This window comes from Daphnia magna, linkage group LG2, assembly GCF_020631705.1.
Source record: "Daphnia magna isolate NIES linkage group LG2, ASM2063170v1.1, whole genome shotgun sequence".
NCBI lineage: Eukaryota > Metazoa > Arthropoda > Branchiopoda > Diplostraca > Daphniidae > Daphnia > Daphnia magna.
Window position 1 is genome coordinate 10,356,524 of NC_059183.1, and position 12,592 is coordinate 10,369,115.

Here is a 12,592-nt window from a genome sequence, read left to right on the forward strand (position 1 = left end):
TCGGTCTGGTCTGCTTCACGCTCGCATTCTGATGATCCATTTGGTTCTATCCAGTCTTCTATTTCGTCATCTTCTGGGACCCAGTCTTCCTCCGAACGCGCATGGAATTTTCTCAACTGGCTTACATGCGTATTAAAGCGACGCCACTTTCGTTTGTTTCGCCTACCAGGTAGATCCTCAACTTGGAAGCAAGTTTCCGCTACCCGTTTCACAATTTGAAAGGGGCCAATGAATTTTGACAAAAATTTCGAACTTTTACCGATCTTCCTTATTCTCCGCGTTACTAGCACTAATTCTCCGACCGAGTAGATGGGTGCCTGGCTCCTGAATGAATCGTGTCTCTGTTTACTCCGTTTGTATTTGACTTCGATTAGTAATCGTGCCACTCTCCTCCATTCTGCTACGTTTTCATTGAATTTTTTAGACTGAACGTTTGGTGGAAACGGAAATGCACGTTCATGGTTTAGGACTGCCGTACGTAGGAAGAGAAGTTGGAATGGAGTTTTTTCTGTCGTTGACTGCTTAGAAGTGTTCACACAAAAGGCTGCCGCTGCTACGTGTTGGTCCCAATCATCTTGATCCACGTTGATGTATGCACACAGCGTTTGAGTAAGTGTTCTGTTCATTCTCTCAACTAATCCATTCGTCTCCGGATGTTCTGCCGAAGCAAAGATGTGCTTTGATCTTGTTCTACGAATGAATTCTGCAAACTGTCTGGATGTAAACGCAGTTCCTTGATCGCTTACTATTCTTCGCGGAGTGCCATGATGGAAAATTACCCGTTCTTCCAGGAATTCAATTGTACATTCACTTCCGGTATCCGGCACAGCACGCACCTCTATCCAACGGGATAGGTAGTCAATAGCAACTAGCAGGTGTTTATTTCCCCTTGCTGTTTGTTGGAATGGTCCTAAGTGATCAATTCCGATTGTGTCAAAAATCTCCTTAGGGGGTGGTATGGGGCACAGAAAACCCTTAGGCATTCCCAGGATTGGTTTATGAAACTGACAATAGACACAGGAATTTACGTACGCTTTAACACTTTTGATCATTCCCTTCCAAAAATATCTTCCTTTGATCCGCTCGTAGGTTCTAGTTATTCCTTGGTGTCCTCCAGTCGGGTCGTCGTGACATGCCTCCAATATATTTCGTCTCAGATAAGATGGAATCACCAAAAGGAAAGGTCTTCCACTTCCGCTACTTTTTTTGTAAAGTACGCCTTTGTACAGTTTGAAGTGCTCTTCTGCACTGTTTTTCTCGTCCTCACCTTTCAACCCTTGAAGTTGAGACATGATGTTGTGCAGATCAGCATCACCGTGCTGTAGGATTTCAAGATCATGACACCTGTATCCATCGCTTTGTAAGACACAAATAACTCGCTCCGTCGGGTCCGTCAGTACCACATCTCCTTCCGGTGATCTCGACAGAGCATCTGCTACAGAGTTCTCTTTACCACGAATATGTTTAAGTTCAAAGGAATATTCTTGAAGTATCATTAACCACCTGGCAAATTTGCCCGACACGTCCCGTTTTTTTTTAGCCAATGTAATACGTTACTGTCAGTTTTCACTATGAAATTACGCCCGTAAATATATGGTCGAAGCTTTTCAATACACCACACTAGACCAAGTGCTTCCAGTTCGTTCGCGTGATATTTTTGTTCTGCTGGATTCAGACTGCGGCTGATAAAGGTCACTGGTTTCCATTCGTTATTAACTTGGATACACAACACCGCACCAATGCCCAGCGCACTAGCATCAACAGATATTTCTAACGGCGAAGAACCATCGTCGTGACTAAGTAGAGGAGTTGTTGAAAGTAGTCTTCGAAGCGTTAACCACGCTATTTCTTGTTCTGACTCCCATGCTCTTTCAAAATAAACGTTTTTCTTCAGTAACTGGTGCAATGGCTGTGCCACCACAGCGAAATTCATTATAAATCTTCTGTAGAATGAGGCCAGTCCCAAGAAACTTCTCAGTTGAGTTACGTTTGTTGGACGGGGGAAACACGACACTGCACATACTTTACTTGGATCCGGTTTTAACCCTTCACTATTAACTACGTATCCCAAATACGTTGTTTCTTTTGCCGCAAATACGCACTTTTCAACGTTTAGAGTCAGGTTAGCAGCACTCAATGCTCCCAACACTTGTTTCAGCCGATGGAGATGTTCGTCGAATGATGAACCGGTTACCAAAATATCATCCATATACACTAAACATTCCTTCCATTTTAGATCTGCGAGCACATGATCCATTAGTCGTTGAAAACTAGGTGGTGCTCCGCAAAGCCCGAAGGGTAATCGATGGAATTCATAAAGTCCATCCGGCGTAGCGAAGGCAGTCTTTTTCCAATCCTCTTTGGCGACAGGAATTTGGTGATAACCACTTGCCAAATCTAAACTTGTAAAATATAGTGATCCAGACAGGCGTTCAACAACGTCATCTAGACGTGGCAGCGGGTATACATCTTTCACTGTAACTGCATTTAGTCGTCTGTAGTCTATACAGAAGCGTAGTTGCCCATTTTTTTTTCGCACTAATACCACTGCCGAGCTCCATGGACTGGTCGATTTTGTGATTATTCCCGCCTCCTCCATCTCTTTTACTTGTTGCGTTATAATCCGCCTTTCGGCCATCGACACTCTTCGTGGACCGTCTCGAGTAGGGAGTGCATCACCAGTGTTGATTCGATGTTCCGTCAGGTGTGTTAAACCAGGGGATTTCGAGAAACAGTTCCGAAAGGAATACAGTAAAGCTCGTAATTTGAGTTTTTCTTCTTCCGAATTACAATCAGCAATTTTTACTTCACTCAGATTGTGCATTTCAACTTCGTTTATGACGTCGTCACTTTGGATTACTGAACCGATTAAGCCGTCCTTTTCTCGCGGGTCATCGACCGTCTCTGTTTCCCAGCACCCGCGAAAACGGTACCATAAAAGAGGCAGTCGTCCAAGATTGTAAACTGGGATAGCCGCTAGTCCTTGTTTCATCTCGACAATACAATTTGGAGAAATCCATTCCCTTCCCACACTAGCAGATCCATTAGTGTTGACAAAAATCGGTCCGTCAGGTTGGCCTGTTAGAGAGGCAATCACGTAACCCATGGTATTAGGCCAAATTTTGGGACATTTTCGTGGTTGTAGAAATATTTTTTCTTTTTTTTTGGACTCACGAGCTACATCTTCCGACAATGCCCCAATATGACCGAAAATAGGTGTAAGTTCGTCAGCTGTTTGGTCCGTTGGATTCGATGTTTCACTGATTCCCACTTTGATCGACTCATCACGTCTTTTCTCCACTTCATTATAAGCCGTCTTCACCTCTCCATCACATACCTGACCTCCATCTACTTTAACCACTGTCTCACCATCACTTTTATAGTCAATTGTAGCCCCCACTGCTTGTAACCAATCGGTCCCCAGGATAAGTGGCCACACTGAAGTAGGCATCACTAATGCCATGACGTCGGCAATTTTTCCCATAAACCGGATGGTCAACCCCACTTCCCCTATGATATGCAGCTTGCCCCCGTTGACCGATTTCCAAATAGATTCAGTCGGTAGAATTTTGAACATTGTCAGCCCGGCCAGTAGCTCAGAATTAATTACGCACTTAGCTGATCCGGTATCCACCATTGCCCTTCTTCTTCCAAGCCGAAACACGTCTACTTCAACTGATGGGCTCTTACTCTTGCATGCTTGATTCGCAGCTAGAACTTGAACGGGGGTCTGCAATGCACCTAATTTGGCCGACCTTGCCCCCACGGGCCGGCTTTTCCATTTCCCGCCGGTGAAGTTGGACGTTGTTGAGTTTGCGGTACGTTCGGGCAATATCTGGCCATATGTCCTTCCATATTGCAGGCATAGCAGCGAAGGGAGGTACGGGACGACGTTTCAGAAAGTCGTGGGCTGAAATGGACCTTTGGAACTGGTAACCTCGACTTGAGTGCCACTTCCATGTTATTTAGTTTGGCCATCACAATCTCCAAAGTTAGGACGTTTGGGTTATTTGCGGGAGAAATGGTCTCTGCGGACGCTACACCAGCCCCAGTAGTCTGACGATTCGCCTCGACAGGTTGATTGACTCCAGTTATTTGTTCCAAACGTTGTACTTCTATGATGAAATCTGCAAGGTTTGCGGGTGGGTTCGCACACATCACCGCAACATGTTCCTGACGGAAGAGCCCTCGAATAAGGTGTGTGATGATTTCCGCCTCTGTAATGGGCGTTGGTCTGCGACGACAGAGCAACGCTTTTGCCAGTGCATACTGGGTGCCGGGCTCGTCGGGACGTTGGCGCCGATCTGCGACAAGGGTTTGCCAAGACCCTTCTGTCAATTCTTTTACGAACGTTCTCTTCAAAGATTGATGCCAGTCATCAAAAGTCAAGATGCTGACCCCAACCTGATCATGCCATGATGCAGCATCTCCTTTCAAGGTGCGGAGTGCTACCTGTCTGGTCTGATCATTGGTCCAACCTTCCGTGACTCGAACGCGTTGTACTGCAGAATGCCACTCAAAGTATTTTTCTTCCTGTGCTCCATCGAAAAAGAAATCTTTCCCAAAAGCAGCTTTCCCTACGTTTGGGTCGAACACAACTGCAGGTGGAGGAGGTTGGTTTGCCTGGTTCATAAGGCCTGCTAGAGCTTGCTGCATCCCCAACTGAGCGTTCGCTATACCCGCTAAAGCTGCTGCCAAAGCTGGATCCATAATGAATTCTGGCTGAAGGTTCTCAATACTTTCTATAACTTCTTGCGCGTCTTCAAATTCTTCGGTTCGCCTGTTCAAAAATAGTTCAAACGAACACCGACACCGATCCTTACACGCTTCTTTCTTTCTTGAGCAAACACAGTCTTTACAAAGCCCGACTGTACACCGACAGAATGAACTCATTCACATAAAAAAAAAACGAAAGCACCAGAAATTAGATTTCCTGGCTCGTCTTAAGCCTATCAGTTTCCCTTTTTCTCGTTTCTCGCCAAAATGGCGACCGTTTGCACAGGTCCCTTACTATTCGGCAGTCAGTCTTTCTTTGTCTCTTTTCCCGCCAAAATGGCGACCGTTCGCACTGGTCCCTTTCTTTCGGCAATCAGTTTCCTGACTATTCAAAGACCGAAATCCCACTTCTGACAGCAAATGTTGTGAAATGATTCACAAAACGGACAATGGGTCAGAAACGGTTTCACACTTGTATTACAACACGACAGGATACGAGAACACGCTCTAGTACCAGAACACAACCGTCCCGCGCGATCTTACACACGGCTCTGTCTCCCCGTTGGCGCCCAACGTGGGGCTTGCGCAATCAGTGCCCTCTATCACTCGTTTACAACAGTATTCACATTGAATACAAGAATATTTGATCCTGTTTACATATAGAAGTAAAAACTCATGGTATAACAGTGTATTCACATGGAATACAAGTACATTTGATCCTGTTTACATATAGAAGTAAAAACTCATGGTATCACAGTGTATTTACATTGAATACAAGTATATTTAATTCATTTTACATGTAGATGTACAAACTCATGGCATCACAGTGTATTCACATTGAATACAAGTATATTTGATTCTGTTTACAAGTAGACGTAAGAACTCATGGTATCACAGTGTATTCACATTGAATACAAGTACATTTGATCCTGTTTACATATAGAAGTAAAAACTCATGGTATCACAGTGTATTCACATTGAATGCAAGTATATTTGATCCTGTTTACATATAGAAATAAAAACTCATGGCATCATAGTGTATTCACATTGAATACAAGTATATTTGATTCTGTTTACAAGTAGAAGTATAAACTCATAATATAACAGTGTATTCACATTGAATACAAGTATATTTGATCCTGTTTACATATAGAAGTAAAACCCATAGTATCACAGTGTATTCACATTGAATTCAAGTATATTTGACTCTGTTTACATATAGAAGTAAAAACTCATAGTATCACAGTGTCTTCACATTAAATACAAGTATATTTGATTCTGTTTACACGAAACCGAACGAACACCGACACCGATCCTTACACGCTTCTTTCTTTCTTGAGCAAACACAGTCTTTACAAAGCCCGACTGTACACCGACAGAATGAACTCATTCACATAAAAAAAAAACGAAAGCACCAGAAATTAGATTTCCTGGCTCGTCTTAAGCCTATCAGTTTCCCTTTTTCTCGTTTCCCGCCAAAATGGCGACCGTTTGCACAGGTCCCTTACTATTCGGCAGTCAGTCTTTCTTTGTCTCTTTTCCCGCCAAAATGGCGACCGTTCGCACTGGTCCCTTTCTTTCGGCAATCAGTTTCCTGACTATTCAAAGACCGAAATCCCACTTCTGACAGCAAATGTTGTGAAATGATTCACAAAACGGACAATGGGTCAGAAACGGTTTCACACTTGTATTACAACACGACAGGATACGAGAACACGCTCTAGTACCAGAACACAACCGTCCCGCGCGATCTTACACACGGCTCTGTCTCCCCGTTGGCGCCCAACGTGGGGCTTGCGCAATCAGTGCCCTCTATCACTCGTTTACAACAACATTGAATACAAGTACATTTGATCCTGTTTACATATAGAAGTAAAAACTCATGGTATAACAGTGTATTCACATGGAATACAAGTACATTTGATCCTGTTTACATATAGAAGTAAAAACTCATGGTATCACAGTGTATTTACATTGAATACAAGTATATTTAATTCATTTTACATGTAGATGTACAAACTCATGGCATCACAGTGTATTCACATTGAATACAAGTATATTTGATTCTGTTTACAAGTAGACGTAAGAACTCATGGTATCACAGTGTATTCACATTGAATACAAGTACATTTGATCCTGTTTACATATAGAAGTAAAAACTCATGGTATCACAGTGTATTCACATTGAATGCAAGTATATTTGATCCTGTTTACATATAGAAATAAAAACTCATGGCATCATAGTGTATTCACATTGAATACAAGTATATTTGATTCTGTTTACAAGTAGAAGTATAAACTCATAATATAACAGTGTATTCACATTGAATACAAGTATATTTGATCCTGTTTACATATAGAAGTAAAACCCATAGTATCACAGTGTATTCACATTGAATTCAAGTATATTTGACTCTGTTTACATATACAAGTAAAAACTCATAGTATCACAGTGTCTTCACATTAAATACAAGTATATTTGATTCTGTTTACATATAGAAGTAAAAACTCAAGGTATCACAGTGTATTCACATCGAATACAAGTATATTTGATTCTGTTTACATGTAGAAGTAAAAACTCATGGTATCACAGTGTATTCAAATTGAAAACAAGTATATTTGATTCTGTTTACATATAGAAGTAAAAACTCATAATATCACAGTGTATTCACATTGAATACAATTATATTTGATCCTGTTTACATATAGAAGTAAAAACTCATAGTATCACAGTGTATTCACATTGAATACAAGTACATTTGATCCTGTTTACATATAGAAGTAAAAACTCAAGGTATCACAGTGTATTCACATTGAATGCAAGTATATTTGATCCTGTTTAAATATAGAAGTAAAAACTCATGGTATCACAGTGTATTTACATTGAATACAAGTATATTTGATTCATTTTACATGTAGATTTACAAACTCATGGCATCACAGTGTATTCACTTTGAATACAAGTATATTTGATTCTGTTTACAAGTAGAAGTATAAACTCATAATATAACAGTGTATCCACATGGAATGCAGGTATATTTGATCCAGTTTACATATAGAAGTAGAAACTCATGGTATCACAGTTTATTCACATTTAATACAAGTATATATGATTCTGTTTACATGTAGACGTAAAAATTCATGGTATCACAGTGTATTCACATTGAATACAAGTATATTTGATCCTGTTTACATATAGAAGTAGAAAGTCATAAAATCACAGTGTATTCACATTGAATACAAGTATATTTGATTCTGTTTACATCTAGAAGTATAAACTCATAAGATAACAGTGTATTCACATAAAATACAAGTATATTTGATTCTGTTTACATGTAGAAATATAAACTTATAATATAACAGTGGATTCACATTGAATACAAGTATATTTGATCCTGTTTACATATAGAAGTAAAAACTCATGGTATCACAGTGTATTCACATTGAATTCAAGTATATTTGATTCTGTTTACATATAGAAATAAAAACTCATGGAATCACAGTGTATTCACATTGAATACAAGTATATTTCATTCTGTTTACATCTAGAAGTATAAACTCATAATATAACAGTGTATTCACATTAAATACAAGTATAATTGATTCTGTTTACATATAGAAGTAAAAACTCAAGGTATCACAGTGTATTCACATCGAATACAAGTATATTTGATTCTGTTTACATGTAGAAGTAAAAACTCATGGTATCACAGTGTATTCAAATTGAAAACAAGTATATTTGATTCTGTTTACATATAGAAGTAAAAACTCATAATATCACAGTGTATTCACATTGATTACAAGTATATTTGATCCTGTTTACATATAGAAGTAAAAACTCATAGTATCACAGTGTATTCACATTGAATACAAGTATATTTGATTTTGTTTACATGTAGAAGTATAAACTCATAATATAACAGTGTATTCACATTGAATACAAGTATATTTGATCCTGTTTACATATAGAAGTAAAAACTCATAGTATCACAGTGTATTCACATTGAATACAAGTATATTTGATTCTGTTTACATGTAGAAGTATAAACTCATAATATAACAGTGTATTCACATTAAATACAAGTATATTTGATTCTGTTTACATATAGAAGTAAAAACTCAAGGTATCACAGTGTATTCACATCGAATACAAGTATATTTGATTCTGTTTACATGTAGAAGTAAAAACTCATGGTATCACAGTGTATTCAAATTGAAAACAAGTATATTTGATTCTGTTTACATATAGAAGTAAAAACTCATAATATCACAGTGTATTCACATTGAATTCAAGTATATTTGATCCTGTTTACATATACAAGTAAAAACTCAAGGTATCACAGTGTATTCACATTGAATACAAGTATATTTGATCCTGTTTACATATAGAAGTAAAAACTCATAGTATCACAGTGTATTCACATTGAATACAAGTATATTTGATTTTGTTTACATGTAGAAGTATAAAATCATAATATAACAGTGTATTCACATTGAATACAAGTATATTTGATCCTGTTTACATATAGAAGTAAAAAATCAGGGTATCACTGTGTATTCATATTGAATACAAATATATTTGATCCTGTTTACATATAAAAGTAAAAACTCATAGTATCACAGTGTATTCACATTGAATACAAGTATATTTGATTTTGTTTACATGTAGAAGTATAAACTCATAATATAACAGTGTATTCACATTGAATACAAGTATATTTGATCCTGTTTACATATAGAATAAAAAATTAAGGGTATCACTGTGTATTCATATTGAATACAAGTATATTTGATTTTGTTTACATATAGAAGTATAAACTCATAATATAACAGTGTATTCACATTGAATACAAGTACATTTGATTCTGTTTACATGTAGAAGTATAAACTTATAATATAACAGTGGATTCACATTGAATACAAGTATATTTGATCTTGTTTACATATAGAAGTAAAAACTCATGGTATCACAGTATATTCACATTGAATTCAAGTATATTTGATTCTGTTTACATATAGAAGTAAAAACTCATGGTATCACAGTGTATTCACATTGAATACAAGTATATTTGATTCTGTTTACATGTAGAAGTATAAACTCATAATATAACAGTGTATTCACATTAAATACAAGTATATTTGATCCTGTTTACATATAGAACTAGAAACTCAAGGTATCACAGTGTATTCACATTGAATACAAGTATATTTGATTCTGTTTACATAAAGAAGTAAAAACTCATGGTATCACAGTATATTTACATTGAATACAAATATATTTGATCCTGTTTACATATAGAAGTAAAAACTCATGGTATCACAGTATATTCACATTGAATACAAGTATATTTGATTCTGTTTACATATAGAAGTAAAAACTCATGGAATCACAGTGTATTCACATTGAATACAAGTATATTTGATTCTGTTTACATCTACAAGTATAAACTCATAATATAACAGTGTATTCACATTAAATACAAGTATATTTGATTCTGTTTACATATAGAAGTAAAAACTCAAGGTATCACAGTGTATTCACATCGAATACAAGTATATTTGATTCTGTTTACATATAGAAGTAAAAACTCATGGTATCACAGTGTATTCAAATTGAAAACAAGTATATTTGATTCTGTTTACATATAGAAGTAAAAACTCATAATATCACAGTGTATTCACATTAAATACAAGTATATTTGATCCTGTTTACATATACAAGTAAAAACTCAAGGTATCACAGTGTATTCACATTGAATACAAGTATATTTGATCCTGTTTACATATAGAAGTAAAAACTCATAGTATCACAGTGTATTCACATTGAATACAAGTATATTTGATTTTGTTTACATGTTGAAGTTTAAAATCATAATATAACAGTGTATTCACATTGAATACAAGTATATTTGATCCTGTTTACATATAGAAGTAAAAACTCAGGGTATCACTGTGCATTCATATTAAATACAAATATATTTGATCCTGTTTACGTATAAAAGTAAAAACTCATAGTATCACAGTGTATTCACATTGAATACATTTATATTTGATTTTGTTTACATGTAGAAGTATAAACTCATAATATAACAGTGTATTCACATTGAATACAAGTATATTTGATCCTGTTTACATGTAGAAGTAAAAACTCATAGTATCACAGTGTATTCACATTGAATACAAGTATATTTGATTTTGTTTACATGTAGAAGTTTAAAACTCATAATATAACAGTGTATTTACATTGAATACAAGTATATTTGATCCTGTTGTAATAGTTTCTAGACTGTGTATTTGCCAGTAAACTAACTCTACTTAAGACGATACAACCATGCGCTTATATACCAAAAGATTGAAGGGTTAGAAGGGAAGGGTTTACAATAACTTTTACTTTTATCATAAACTCTTATCCGCAGGGAAGGTTGCATTCGTGACGAACAGTGACGACAGGTCGGAACCTGGACAAACTGTATTTGTTACTTCTCAGACAGAACACAACTGCAATTGCTCTCGCGCTTTACCCTCGCGAATATTCTCGCGTTCTCTTTCTGACTATCTCTACTAGTCTCTCTCTCAGCCTCAACTCCCGGCCCTCTCACCTCTCTGTCACCTCGTCGCCTGGGGGCGAAGCGAGAGGGGGGGGGGACAATAGAAAGAAGGGATAACAAGGTTGCCTAGTTTGCAACACTCGGCCTTTCCTGACAAAATTAAAGCCTCCTGGCTTTCAGGCTCGAAAGGAACAAGGAAGATCGCAAAAAAAAAAACGAAAAACAAACAAAAAATGAGAAAAAAAGGAAGAAAACATGAAATGGAGAAAAGAGAGAGGGGAGAAAAAAACAAAAACAAAAACAAAAAAAATACCAAAATGACACATAAAAAAAAAAATAATAATAATATGATTTGAAAGCATGGTACTTCAAATTAATGTTTGACAATGGGGTAGAGATAAGCAGGGGATCTCGACCTTCTCCCAGATCTTGTAAATACTTCTAACGTCTCCATTTCCGGATTCATGCTACCTTCGTCAGGCTTTAAGTTTCTCTCTTCGTGGCCGGTCCTCGACACCTGATGGGTGGTTTCGTTGTTTCTTGAGTCTGCGTCGCTATTCGGATCGTTACTACATTGGATCGGTTCTTCGGGTTCCGTCTCGGATTCCCACAGACTTTCTTCCCCGTTCGAGGAGACCAAATCATCTTCAAGGTGGGCTTCAGGAGTCCACTCCGTTTCTACTCGGGCGCTATACCGTCTCAGCTGACACGAGTGGGCGTTAAAGCTTCGCCAAATCCTTTTCCGTCGATTTGCTGGTATATCTTCTAGCAAATAACAGGTGCGAGAAACTCGTTTTACTATCTGGTAAGGTCCAATAAATCGCGGCAGAAATTTCTTCGTCTTCCCGTTTCCACGGCGCTTCCTTGCCACCAAGACTAACTCGCCGGGACTGAAAATGGGATCGGGGCTGCGGTATTTATTGTAAGTGGCCTCACTTTTCTTTTGCTGCTTAATCGTGAGCTGACGCGCTATCCTTCTCCAATGAGCTACCTTTTTTATCCGATCTTCGTTTGTTTCTATTTCCGTTGGCGGCCAGGGGAAGGCAGATTCATGAGGTAATACCGCAGTACGTCCAAAAACGAGTTCAAATGGAGTGATCTCCGTTGTAAAGTGCTTCGCCGTGTTAATGGCGAATATAGCCTCTGCCAACCGTAGATCCCAGTCCGTGTGGTTGAGGTTAACGAATGCCGCGATGGTTGATGTCAGGGTGCCATTGGCCTTTTCTACTAGTCCGTTAGTTTCCGGGTGTTCGGCGGACGCCAAGGAGTGTTTCACTCTCCATTCTTTTAGTAGGCCGGCAAACAGTGCGGATGTAAAGGCTGCACCT